This window comes from Saccostrea echinata, unplaced genomic scaffold (assembly GCF_033153115.1).
Source record: "Saccostrea echinata isolate AGI-Se365-2 ecotype Australia unplaced genomic scaffold, CSIRO_AGI_Sech_v1 ptg000024l, whole genome shotgun sequence".
Lineage (NCBI taxonomy): Eukaryota > Metazoa > Mollusca > Bivalvia > Ostreida > Ostreidae > Saccostrea > Saccostrea echinata.
The window spans coordinates 2,664,944-2,678,418 of NW_026889773.1; the positions used below are offsets into that span (position 1 = coordinate 2,664,944).

Below are 13,475 nucleotides of genomic sequence, written 5' to 3' on the forward strand. Positions count from 1 at the left end.
GTGTTCTCTTTTTTGACTGAAACAGATTTTAAACATCTGTGTTGAACTTTAAGTTTTTCAATGGTTTCCAAGTGTGAATAAATGAATACTTATGGAAACATTAGGCATAACTTACCACATATGATAACAACAGAAATGCAATACAACCAAAGGACAGAATCATTAGCACGGAAGAACCAATGACTATAACCCAGGAATTTTTCTTAAGGAAACTCTCCAAACTATTGTCAGCTCAAAAACGTTGCCTAAAAATCACCATCCTCTCCAAAATGTCAAAGCATATGTGTATTATTTGAACATAAAAGCAACAAACCTATTTCAGAAACATCCTTTTCTTGATAATCAAAAAACAAAACCCTCACAAATAAGGACACTACATATTTAAGTGACTTTATCACATGTAAGCTCGCAAGGTGTGTGACATTTTGATGTACACAGACGTTCAAAATAACCTTCTCCGCGAGATTCGCTGCAGTTTATTCCATGTGTACCATCGTCACAAACTTTCAACATTAATTAATGATTCATTTTAAATGACATGCAGTCAGTTATAAACTAATTATTTAATGATTTTTTTTAAATTGTGAAATTCTCAGAAAAAATGAAACTTGATACTTTTTTTAATCTTTTGAATTTCCAGACGTTTCATACGGTACCTCTGCATAGGCCATCTTTCATGCGGTAAGCTGAACAGCAAGTACTGGATCTAAGAGAAAAAGAAGTCTTTGCATTTTTCAATACTTATTGGTACAAAATTTGTTTCGAAGTTTTAATAATATACTTTTCATTATGTTTAAACTATAAAAGTAAGTTTACCATAATGAAGAATCAGCAGTTATCAGTTTGCTCTGTTTATAGACAAGTATTGGGTGTGATGCGGTATCGCCATACAAAGAATATTTAATATATTTATGTAATGTTAAAACCTTATTATGATAAAGTGGAACTTACCCACACTGGCCTAAATCAGCGGTAGTCTGGCAGAGGATCAACGTGAAAGTTTGAGTAAAATAACCAAAATCTACAGTGTTTGAAACCATCATTTTATATCCCGGTAAACATTCATTTTAGTCATGTCCTTTTAGTGTCTCTGTATTATAGTTCATTGGAGGAAAATAATTTATGGGTAAATTTTACTTTATAATTTCATTATAGTCATAAATGGAACACTACAGTGTATAATCCTCGTAACAAATTGAGATTATAAATAGAATCTGAAGCGGAACTCAATATTACTTTTTATTAACGATTTGGAAATTATACAAGTAACAGATTAGGCATTGGAGTGTGCAGTGCAAAAATCAATATGATGTAACAAGCTGTTTATACGTTTCAGTTAGATTTGATCACCCCTTTTAATAGTCACTGAATTGACTATAATTTAGAGATTTCAGTAACGTAGTGGGTGTAAAAAAAAAGGACGAATAAAAGCAACTTATCCTGGGTTTTTTTTCTGATTATTTTTGGTAGATAAATGTTTCATCCCGAATTCTTATACATTATGATTGACAGCTTTCAAGGTTAAAAATAAAAAAAAAAGATATTGTGAAATAGATAATGTAAGAAATGATAAGATTCTCAGCACATTATAGACCAAAAATGTCCAATAATGTTATTTTTATAATATTTAATGTGAGTTTCTCTAAGTAAAATGTCATAGATTTAAAATGATTTTGTTGCTATTAAATTGTGGTTTTGCAATCATGAACACACTTATTGCACCTTAATTTTCCTGAGGGGGGGGGGGGGGTCGAGTTCAACGAAGGTTTTTTTCTGTTATGCGTGAGTCAATGTAGTGAAACTCTAAATTTACCAAGAGAATAAAAGGTTGTTTGGAGTAACAAAACTATCTTAGTATTCACATCTCTCTTTTCCTGATATTTGATATTTTCCTGATATTATAAACGTAATATGATGCTTCAAAACACTATGAAATTATTTTTCAAACTATAGTAAATAAAAGATTAATAAACTCTCCTTTTTTAGATTGCGAAGCTACTCAGCACAAAAATTAAACCTGAATCTACTTACCTGTCTTATTTACAAAATGATCATTTTGATAGTTTTGCAGAATTGCACGATCCTAATGACATTCTTAAAACGTTCTCTAAACTGTTTAATAATGTCCTTGACAGGCACACCAAAGTTAAAAGAGTTAATAGTGAAACAACCAAAATTACTATTAGGAAATAGGAAATTAATGAAGCTATACTTTTACGAGATTTTTATTATCATCAGGGAGATTTTGAAAATTTGACAATGGAAAACTTTGTAGATCACCATCACGGACAATTCAAAACCCAGGGAAATGACAGGAAATTTTTACTCCGGCCAAAATATCATTTATAGTGACTCAGAAACTAACAATTCACAATGAATTGCTAATATTTTTATTGAGCACTTCACAGGAATTTCAAAAAAACTTTTACATAATCTACCAAACTGCTGATTTTAACCAGAATTGTTAAGACAATTTACAAAGTTTTGGTAATGAAAACTTGTTTAGCCTTACGTTTTTTAGCGAGACTGAAGTATATGACTTGTATGATTTGTTGAACGGGTTTGATGTAAATAAATCGACAGGCAATGAACCTTCATTATATTGGACCTCATATCCTAAAACTATCAGTCAGTATCATTGGTGCATCAGTCACCCATTTAATTAATGTTTTTATCAGTTATGTATTTTATCATCGAAGTTGAAAGAAGCAAAAGTCACCTCTGTATACAAAAAGGCAACAGGGCAAACCCCGGTAATTACCGTCCCATTTCTTAACTACCAACATTATACAAAGAAATAGAAAAGCACATAGCAAATTACCGCAACTTTTAATCTGAATACAAAATCTCAGTATGGGTTCATAGAATTTTACTATTGTTAAGTAGGATTCATTAAACTAACTGATGCTTGGTTGCATGTTATGGATCAAGGTAATCTCATAAGCATGCAACTTTTGGATTTCAGCAAAGCTTTTGATTTAGTGAGTCATGACATTCTTATAGATGAATTTAAAAATAATTACAATTTTGATCGATTTGCAATTTAATGGTTTCACTCATATTTGAATGACATGACACAATGTGTAAAAATTGGTACAACTTCTTCTGGTTTCTTATATGTCACAAAAGGTGTGCCACATGTACATGGATCAATATTAGGCGAATTAATGTTTCTGTTATATATCAATGCCTTTACCTACATGTTTGTCATAACAAACATTGATATGTTTGCTGATGATGCAGCTTTGCATGCTTATGGGAATAATATATCGTGTAATGAAACATCTCTAAATTTGATTTAGGAAATATTGAAAAAATGGTGTTCAGAAAATCAAATGTTTTTTTCATATTGATTAAACAAAATGTAACAACAAAGATAAACGAAATCAAATAATCCAAAGTTTTGTTTACATGTTCATGACGCCTTGGCAGTTTTGAAAAGCAAAAACTACCCGGAATTATATATATAGACCAAACAGTGTAGACCCAGTTTCTGAAAAATCAAGAACTTTCACCCTCTGAAAACCAGAAAACTATTTTACTATATCTTTATACTGCATTCTATTAATCATTGTTTGACTATCACGGGAACTGCACCAAGTAGTTACATGTAGAGAATATAAGCTCCAAAAATGGGCCGCTAGAATTATACTTGAAGCTTCCCCTGATGCACCATCAAAGGCATTTTTGAAAAATTGGTCTAGCTATCTGTTTTAATTTAGCAACTTTGCACAAATGTATCTTATTGTATAAGATATTTTTCAACTAGAGAACCACTTTCCTACAAAATTTATTTGTTTTTCAAACTTCTAACGATTTTACTTTACATTCAGAATCTAATTTGACAATTGCCTACCAAAACACCGATCAAATTTGTTTAAAAATTCCCTCTAGTTATTCTAACCTAAACTCTATAAACTATTGTCGGCTATAAAAGATGTTTCGTAAAAGGTACTAGCCACTCTAAAGGAAATTAAAATGCATATTTGGAACATTTTAACATAAAGACAGCAAACAAATTTGAGATACTTCCCTTTTTTGATAATCTAAAAAAAACTCAAAAATAAAGGTTGGTTTGCTACATTGCCCAGTGACTTTATCACATGTAAGCTCGCAAGGTGTGGGACATTTTGATGTACACAGACGACCAAAGTAACCTTCTTGACAAGATTCGCTGCAGTTTAGTCCATGTCTTCCGTCTCCGCAAACTTTGAATATTATTTTTTTTAAATTATTTTATGATGTCATTTACAAACCAGTAATGTAATGATATTGTTTAATTGTCAAATTCGCAGAAAAAATAAACCTGAATCTTTAAAGCCTTGTTTTCTCTTTTTTTCAATTTCCAGTAGTTTAATACAGTACCTCTGCATAAGCCATATTTCATGTGGTAACCTGAACAACAAGTATTGGATCTGAGAGAAAAAAGTACATGCATTTTTCATTATTGATGATACGAAACTTGTTACGAAATTTTAATAATATATTTTTCAATATGTAAAAACAAGCAACTAGGTTTCCTGTAATTATTCGTTGACAGTTCAGAATTTGCTCTGTTTATAGACAAGTATGGGGTGTGCTGCGATATTGTCATCAAATTAATAATTAATACATTTATGTAATGTTAAAACATTATTATGATAAAGTGGCACTTACCCACATTGGGCTGAATCACCGGTAGCCTGGCAGAGGATCAAAGTGAAAGTTTGTGTAAAATACACAAAATCTACAGCATTTGAAGCCATCATTTTATTTTCCGGTAAACAGTCATTTTAGATATGTCTGTATTATAGTTCATTCGAGGAAAATAATTTATGGGTATATTTTACTTCATTATTTGATTAAAGCTAAATAGAACATATCCTTCCTGTTTCAAATTGAATTTTATCAATACAATCATAAGCGGAACAAATTTTTATCAATTGGTAACAAATTAGGCATGGGACAGTGCAGTATTGAAATGACTATGATGTAAGACGTTGCATTAAAAGAATTTTAAAGAACTTTTTTTTTAATTCAGTTCGTATCATGTGATTTGTCATCAAAAAAATTAAAATCAGCAGACCTATTTTTGTATTCATATGAAGCAGAATTTATTCAAAAACTTGTACATGACAAAAAAACCACTTGCTATTAGATATATCGACAACGTATTATCAATTAACAATAGTTACTTCCATTCATATGATTGTTGACTCGATATATCCCATTGAGCTTGAAATAAAAGATACCGCAGAGTCTAACACATCTGTTTCATATTTGGATATTTTACTAGAAAAAGACCTTAACTGTAACCTCATGACACCAGCATGTGGGGTTTATGTCTCCAGCATGCTCTACGTGGTAACAATTTCTCAAAAAAGACAAGCTTTTGACGAACAAGTTGATGAAACAAGAATATCAACAGTCTGGTTTAAAGTTATCATTTCACAGGTTCTACCGTAGATACAATGACCATGAAGACAAATACAAACTATCATTAAGTCAAATACTGACTGACGCTTTTCATACTTATTGTTAAGCCATTATTAACACATTGAATTGTCTGCGAATATTTCCGTTTTTCCGATCATGACAAGGAGCTCATGGCGGATGTGACCGGTAGGCAGGGATAGTTACTCATCCATGGCACCTGATCCCACTTCTGTTGTTTTAAGAGGTCCGCGTTTGGTTTGCTCCTGCTTTGTATTGTTTAAATGGACTTTTGAGCTTGAATACTGTTAGTTATATCTTTATTTGTTTACATGGATTTTTGTTCTGTTTCCTTTTGACTGGGCAAGTATTTGATCAGTAGTTATGACGTCTTGGGAAAGGTTTAAAGTGTGTTTCTAATAAAAAAGATTTAAATAATTTTACTCTTCCTACCAGTTAATTAATTTGTGAGAAATTTATACAAAGCGGACAATTTATTGCTGCAAAGAATTACAAGTAACCAGATGTGCCTAAACATTTCTTTTATTACAAAGAGAATACAATATTATTAAATGTGATAATTCCTGACCATAATATCAAAAACATCTGAATCAGAAATTCGATCTTATCACTACTGGACGAAAAAAGTGCTGAGAATCCCAAATTTTACTGATAATGTTTGATAATTACTGATACTGTGCTGTTCTTGCTGATAAATACTGATATTTACTGTTATTCTTACTGTTCTTACTGATAATTTTAGTTGTTTCTGATAAATACTGATAATTACTGTCGTCTTTACTGTTGAGTCTGATAAATACTGATAAATACTGTTGATGTGCTGTCGATGCTGAGATTTACTGATAATTACTGTGGTCATTGTTCTTGAGCTGAGAAGGTGCTAAAAATACTTGAGTGATGATTAATTATTTTAAAGAAAGTATTTTATCAACAAAATTCATTACAATCTACTTACTAGTTAAATTCTAAATGAGAAAGTCACATGAATTATTTGTTTTCACATTCCATTATTCATTTATTTATTTTTATTTTATTATTTTTTACATCTTAATGTTAAAATTAGATCATAAATGTTTATGTTTTCCTTTATCTTTATATTTCTCCTTTGTTGTAAATATCTGAAAAGGGGGGGGGGGGGTCATGCAGTTGTTACTCTACCTATGCAGGTACTTTTTAAAACAATTTTTTATTCACAAAGGTTTTTTAAAAAAAATCCCATCTCATATTTTTTCCGCGCGTATTTGTACTGTCGTTAAAAATTTTAGGAAGCATCTTCAATACAGTCAATGGTTGCAATTAAATTTATATTTTCATGTAGAGAACCTGAATATTTGACTAGTAACATGGGTTCCGTCTGCTCTGTTAGTTGAGACCCCCCCACCCCACCCCTTTACAAACCATTCTCCTTTTAACAAGGCAGTATTAAATATTTCTCACAAAAAATCTATTCATGTAACATATAATATGCCCTTTAATGAAGAATGTGACAGGTTCAAATAATAAGATTTGATCATGATCTTAAATTTGTTGAATTATCTCTTTTAGCTAGTGCTCTCTAGATCTATAATTTATGTCCCCCTCGCATTTTTTTTAATATCATTTTGTGGTATCAAGCTATCTATCTTTCGTTGCTTTTTTTAACAGATAGAAATCTTATGCAGTGTGATTTTCATTAAATGAAATACGGAGATCTTTCTTCGTTAGTACGATGTGCGTAATTACTGGTAACGGCTAGATCAGTTTAAAAAAAATAATAACCTGCTTATACGCGGTCAGTCAGTTAAAAAACAAAATAAAACAAAATTTGAAATTACTCGGTTGTTCTTAAAACACTGTAAAATATTCACATGTCCACCACGTGTAGAAGTTTCTACTTTCGTTTTGAGAATCGGGTCAAATATTAGTACACGTTGTATTTCTTACGATATGCATTTAGTAACATTGGTAAAATTAGAAATAGCCTTGTACAGAGAGTATAATATTTGTTGTCCATTTCTCTTTTTGCGAGACCAATGTACTCAAAGTACACGCGACATGATTCAGTTAGTTATTCAGACTGTAGCAGAAAAAAAGGGGGATGAAAGACTGTTAACTAAGCTGACAGGCGCAAGGTTGATTCTTTAGTTTTAAGTTCCATAAGTTATACATGTAATAATTACTAAATATCTTTAATATACATCAATAAATTATTTTAGAGAATCAAGAAACAATACAGAATTCAGCTATTATAATAACATTTATTCATGAGTGCGATCAGCATGTTAATTACTATTACATTCCGATAATTCATAACAGATTTTTTTCTCGGATTCAGCGATGTTCTGAACTGTGAACAGTTGATGCTAATATCATTACACAAATTGCTAAATCACTAAACCATCTTTTAAAAAAAAATCTCGTATAAATTTTGCATAATTATTTATTAGATAAACAAAGTCGAACTCTCCCTTATCAATTTCTCGTCTCCGTTTTACAGGCCCATAAACACTGTTAACAGAGATTCAAATGAATTTACATGTAGCACCCTCCCCCTGGATATTCTTTAAACTTTATCTCAAGAAATGTACGTAAAACTAACAAATGAAATTAAATACTGAGCAAAGATCGACGTGAATTAAAATAAATCTATTTTATTTTAACATGTTTAAGTTACTTCATTTAATTAATAAGTTTGTACAATGTATATAACTTCATTTCCATTTTTTTTTTATTTTGTACTGTGTCCTATATTGCTAAATATTTTTCTATCAATTTGATTTGCCAACCAAATCGATAACAAATATTAAATTTTTTGTGCATTCATAAAGATTGTTCCTGCTCCAAGTAGCAAGTACATGCACAGTGCAGGTTCATTTGTTTATTATTAACACCGGTGGCCGCAGACGCAGAACAATAGGTAATTAGTGCCCATTGTTACGCTGACCACTACAACTTACATGGAATATACAAGTTGTACCCGATTCTGCCCCAGTGCCTAAGACATGTACACAATAAAGCCAAATCACGGGTAGATCTTTGATTTCTGATCAATTTAAACGTGTATTCCATTCAGATCTGTGACCTTACAATATCAAAATCGATCAACTTAATAATCCATTATTTACATTTAGTAGGTCCCATTTCTTATTTTCCATTCCATAAAAATTAAATTAAATGAATGAGATTTTTATAACTTATTGAATAAAAATGTTTTATGTGGTGACTTATAAAATTGTAAGAGACCAACATCAAAATTACATGTACACGTGTATACCATTGCACTTACACTATAATTCTGACAAATAATTTTTGATCAGCCCCCATCTGCCGGTTGCACATGTATAAACATGTAGCAGAGTTGTATTCTGGGACGATCTACGGATGCTTGCATTACGTATTCCTAAAAAAATAAATTATAAATAAATAAAGAATGTGCCTCCAGACTGAACATATTCACCCCTTTTTTCATCTCTCAATTTATTTAAAAAAAAAAACAAACATAAAATTTATCAGTTTCGGGCAGATTTTCAGGGGAAAAAGATCCGAAAGACCGAACATTAAAAAAAAAAATAAAAAACTATGCATATCTTTTGGGAAGAATTAAAAAAATTGATATCATGTAATGCCATCTTTAAAAAGAAAATGATTGTTTGTCCTCTCTTGACCGAGTGAAAAAAGGTCCGAATCAATTTTTTTCTATTCTGCTGGAATTCTTTTTTATCCCGATTTTAGCCCACCCATTAATAATTATTTCCACTTCAGTGTTTTTAATGAAAAAATTCACCAACCTCCTTACCCAAATTTCTTGAGTCGGGCTATCAATCCTTTTTTTTATTTTATTTTTTTTTATTTATTTTTTTTAAAGCCTTAATGTTTTAGTATTACAGTGACTTATGTTAAAATGAAATCTTCATGCAAAAGGAAAATTCCATTTATTCTGCTTACAGACATACATGTACTTTTTTCATAGATTCTTGGAAAACATTTGCCTTTACGCTGACAATTTATTTAATGGTTAACTTTAATTATAATTGTCAAGATTTTCACAACCGTATTATAATTGAGACCAGTATCATATTTTTGTCACAAGCAGTAAATATCAAGAAACATGAAAATGTTGTTGGGAAAATTAAATGAAAAAGAAAGTAATGATTGAAGAAGGTTTTAATGTTCAACCCAAAGCTCTATTTTAGCACCTTCTCGCTCAAGAACAATGACCACAGTAATTATCAGTAAATCTCAGCATCGACAGCACATCAACAGTATTTATCAGTATTTATCAGACTCAACAGTAAAGACGACAGTAATTATCAGTATTTATCAGAAACAATTAAAATTATCAGTAAGAACAGTAAGAATAACAGTAAATATCAGTATTTATCAGCAAGAACAGCACAGTATCAGTAATTATCAAACATTATCAGTAAATTTTGGGATTCTCAGCACTTTTTTCGTCCAGTAGTGTATTATAGTTTGAGTATGAAGCTCAAATATATATATTTTTTGTTACATTTAAATCACTAATTTTCGTGGGGATTTAATTTTTCGTCGTTTTCGAGGTATGGAGACACCAACGAATCCATATGTCCGCAACTAAGTGTAAAATGTCAAATGCATTACTACTCAACACTTCCCCAACCACGAAATTAAATCCCAATATTTTTTCTCAAACCTCGACAAATTGACCCTACGAGAATTTGTGATTTACAGTATCTAACTTCCTTGTCCTGTTCTTGATTCATATGTTATAATTTAGAAAATAACTTTGTGCAACATAATGACATAGAGTTCTGATTATTTGGATAGATCAAGCTCTTAGTATCGTGACTATTGATAATAGACTTGAAAATAATATATAAATAAAAATGAGACAAAACTAACTTAACTTATCTCATTAAATGTTCTTCAAAGACCAAGAAAAGCCAAGGTGAGAAGGAATGAGATGGGTTTAATAATTGTGGTAAAGTACTATTGTTTTGTTTAGCCTGCTGATAGTGACATCTGGGGTACAAGTACATCTACTTTATTAGTTGTTACTGAGTACTAGACTAATTATTTCGTTCATCCTTTATCATCCTATTTCTCTTGATTTTTGCGCAACATAGCTTCATTTATCAGTTTAATTTTTTTTTTTACTACTATCGATCCTTTACATTGATGTATTATTCTCAGGGTCTCTTGTCTTTTCTTCGTGTCTTTGTACCAAGGGACTCATCCATGTCACAATACATGGAAGAGGAAGAGAAACGGAAAAAGAAACAGGAAATTTGAAGTTTTATTTCTTAAAAAGGAGACACAAAAACTTCGTGTTTCTTTCTATGTATTTCCTATAAATAAAAGAAAAATAGCTTATGGAAAAGTCAAAGACTGCTTGAACTTTAAGTTAAAGTATATATGTAGAAAGATCATAAAACGATAAACTACGCACTTGTCGAATAAATAAACCCCTTCTCAGATATACTTTTGCTCGAGAGGCTATACAATTTCCTATCCCTTTTTCCCAGAATAACTTTTCACGAATGGAAAGAAATTTTAAGTTTTATATTTCAAGTTCACGGACCCGCCTTATTTAGCACTGCTTCACTCTCACTTTTCTTCTGAAATCTCTTTTCAACACCCATGTTTTCATATTCAACATCATGGTCATTATCAGAACTGTCGCAACTGTCAGAAAATTCCTGACTAATATCAATTTCCTCTGTTATTTCGAAGTTTTTGGCTAAGCTGTACCGATATTTGGGTTTGTTTTTACAAGGATGTGTACTTCCCTGATCTGCTTTATTTTGGTCACCTGGAATACTGTTTGGTGTGAATTCTTTAATTTCAGTACTAATTTCTATTAATTGTTTGCGGTTCTTGTTTCTACCCGTGTCTTCTTCTCTGAACGTTAGTGAAACTTCTTTTCTTTTCAAAATTTTCTGTGATTGACGTGGAGTGAATTTTCCTTGTTTAACAGATCCGGGTATTACATTTCTATGCTTTGTTTCTGTAATTATAGAGAAATAAATTTGAAGGATTAAAAGAAGGACAAATGTTCTATACTATCCATGATTATTATCTTAGTTGAATTTTATTATAATGTATCATATGTGAAAAATATACCTGATATTAATTGCATGTCTTCTCTTTTTTGACTGAAACAGTTTTACAGACATCAATGTTGAACTTGAATCGTTTTAATTGTTTCTAAATGCAGTAAATGAAACACAGTAAACACTACATAACACTTATGGAAATAATAGCCACAACTTACCACAAATGGTGACAGAACAGAAATGCAATACATCCAGAGGACAAAATCATTAGCAAAGAAGAACCACCAACTAGGACCCAGGAATTATTCTTAAGGAAGCTCTCCAAACCACTGTCAGCTACAAAACATGTGTAAAAGTTACTAGCCACTCTAAAGTAATTGAAAAAGTATTTGTGAAACACTTTTACATTTAGATAAACACATTTCATATCAATACTTTTCTTGATAATTTAAAAAAAAACTCACAAACAGAGGTTTGATTGCTACATTGCCCAGTGACTTTATCACAGGTAAGCTTGCATGGTGTGGGACATTCTGATTTACACAGACGTCCAAAGTAACCTTCTTGACAAGATTCGCTGCAGTTTAATCCATATCTTCCGTCTTCGCAAACTTTGAATATTATTATTTTAAAAATTATTTTATGATGTCATTTACAAACCAGTAATATAATGATATTGTTAAATTGTCAAATTCTCAGAAAAAATAAACCTGAAACTTAAAAGCCCTATTTTTTTTTTTTTTTTTTCCCGATTTCCAGTAGTTTAATACAGTACCTCTACATAATCCATCTTTCATGTGGTAACCTGAACAACAAGTATTGGATCTGAAACAAAAGGAATTTTTGCAGTTTCTGTCCGTTTTTGTTACTAATCCAATGTTTATTGACAACACATTTGTTAGGTAAGCTTACTTGCATTCTTTCTATAATGTTAAAAATTTAAAATCTAGCTTACTGTATGCACAATGTTTACAGACAAGTATTGAGTGTGATGCGGTATATATTGTCATACAAAGAATATTTAATATATTTATGTAATGTTAAAACCTTATTATGATTAAGTGGCACTTACCCACACTGGCCTTCATCACCTGTAGTCTGACAGAGAATTAAAGTGAAAGTTTGAGTAAAATAAACAAAATCTACAACGTTTGAAACCATTATTTTATATCCCGGTAAACATTCATATTTGGCATGTCCTTTTAGTGTCTCTGTATTATAGTTCATTCGAGGAAAATAATTTATGGGTAAATTTTACTTTATAATTTCATTATAGCCATAAATAGGACACTACAGTATATATTCCTCGTAACCAATTGCGATTATAAATGGAATCTGAAGCGGAACTCAATATTACATTTTATTGACGATTTGAAATTTATACTAGTAACAATTTTGACATTGGAGTGTGCAGTGCAAAAATTGATATGATATAACAAGCTGCATCAGAAGTAATTTAGTAAGATTTTTTTTTTAAATTCAGTTCATGATCTATCAATATTACAGATATCATTCAAGCAGTTTTGATTACTGTCTGTTTCTTCCAGACCTGTTTATATGTTTCATTTAGAATTAATCACCACTTTTAATAGTCACTAACTGTACTATAATTTAGAGAATTCAGTAATTCAGTGGGTTTTTAAAAAAGACGAATAAACACAAGTTATCCTGAATTTTTTTTTTTTTTCGATTGAGTAGGTTTTGGTCAATAAGTGTTCCATACCGAATTCATATATATTTGATTTGTCATTTTTCAGGGTTAAAAGTAAAATAGATATTGTTAGAAATGACAAGATTCTCAGCATTAATGTTTTTATGGTATTTAAAGTAAGCTTTTTCTAGGTAAAATATTATATATTCAAGATGATGTCGATGGCGTTAAATTGTGATTTTGCAATGATGAACACACTTATCATCCTAATTTTCCAGATTTGTTGGGGGTTATATGTAAAAGTCTTTTCTTTTATGCATGATTTCACTACATTTAGTAGTGAAATTCTACATTTACCAAGAGAACAAAAGGTTACT

At 30.7% G+C, this 13,475-nt stretch overlaps 1 long non-coding RNA gene across 1 annotated transcript in view; it reads right to left on the reverse strand.

Annotated features, from left to right (window-relative positions):
* Positions 1 to 12,529, reverse strand: part of LOC133191706 (uncharacterized) — a 33,993-nt gene extending 21,464 nt beyond the window's left edge. The window contains exons 1-2 of the long non-coding RNA XR_009721728.1: positions 12,520 to 12,529; positions 12,223 to 12,272 (exon numbers count right to left, since the gene is read on the reverse strand). This is a non-coding gene — a long non-coding RNA (uncharacterized LOC133191706). The remainder of the gene's footprint in view (positions 1 to 12,222; positions 12,273 to 12,519) is intronic.
* Between the last annotated feature and the right edge of the window lie 946 nt (positions 12,530 to 13,475).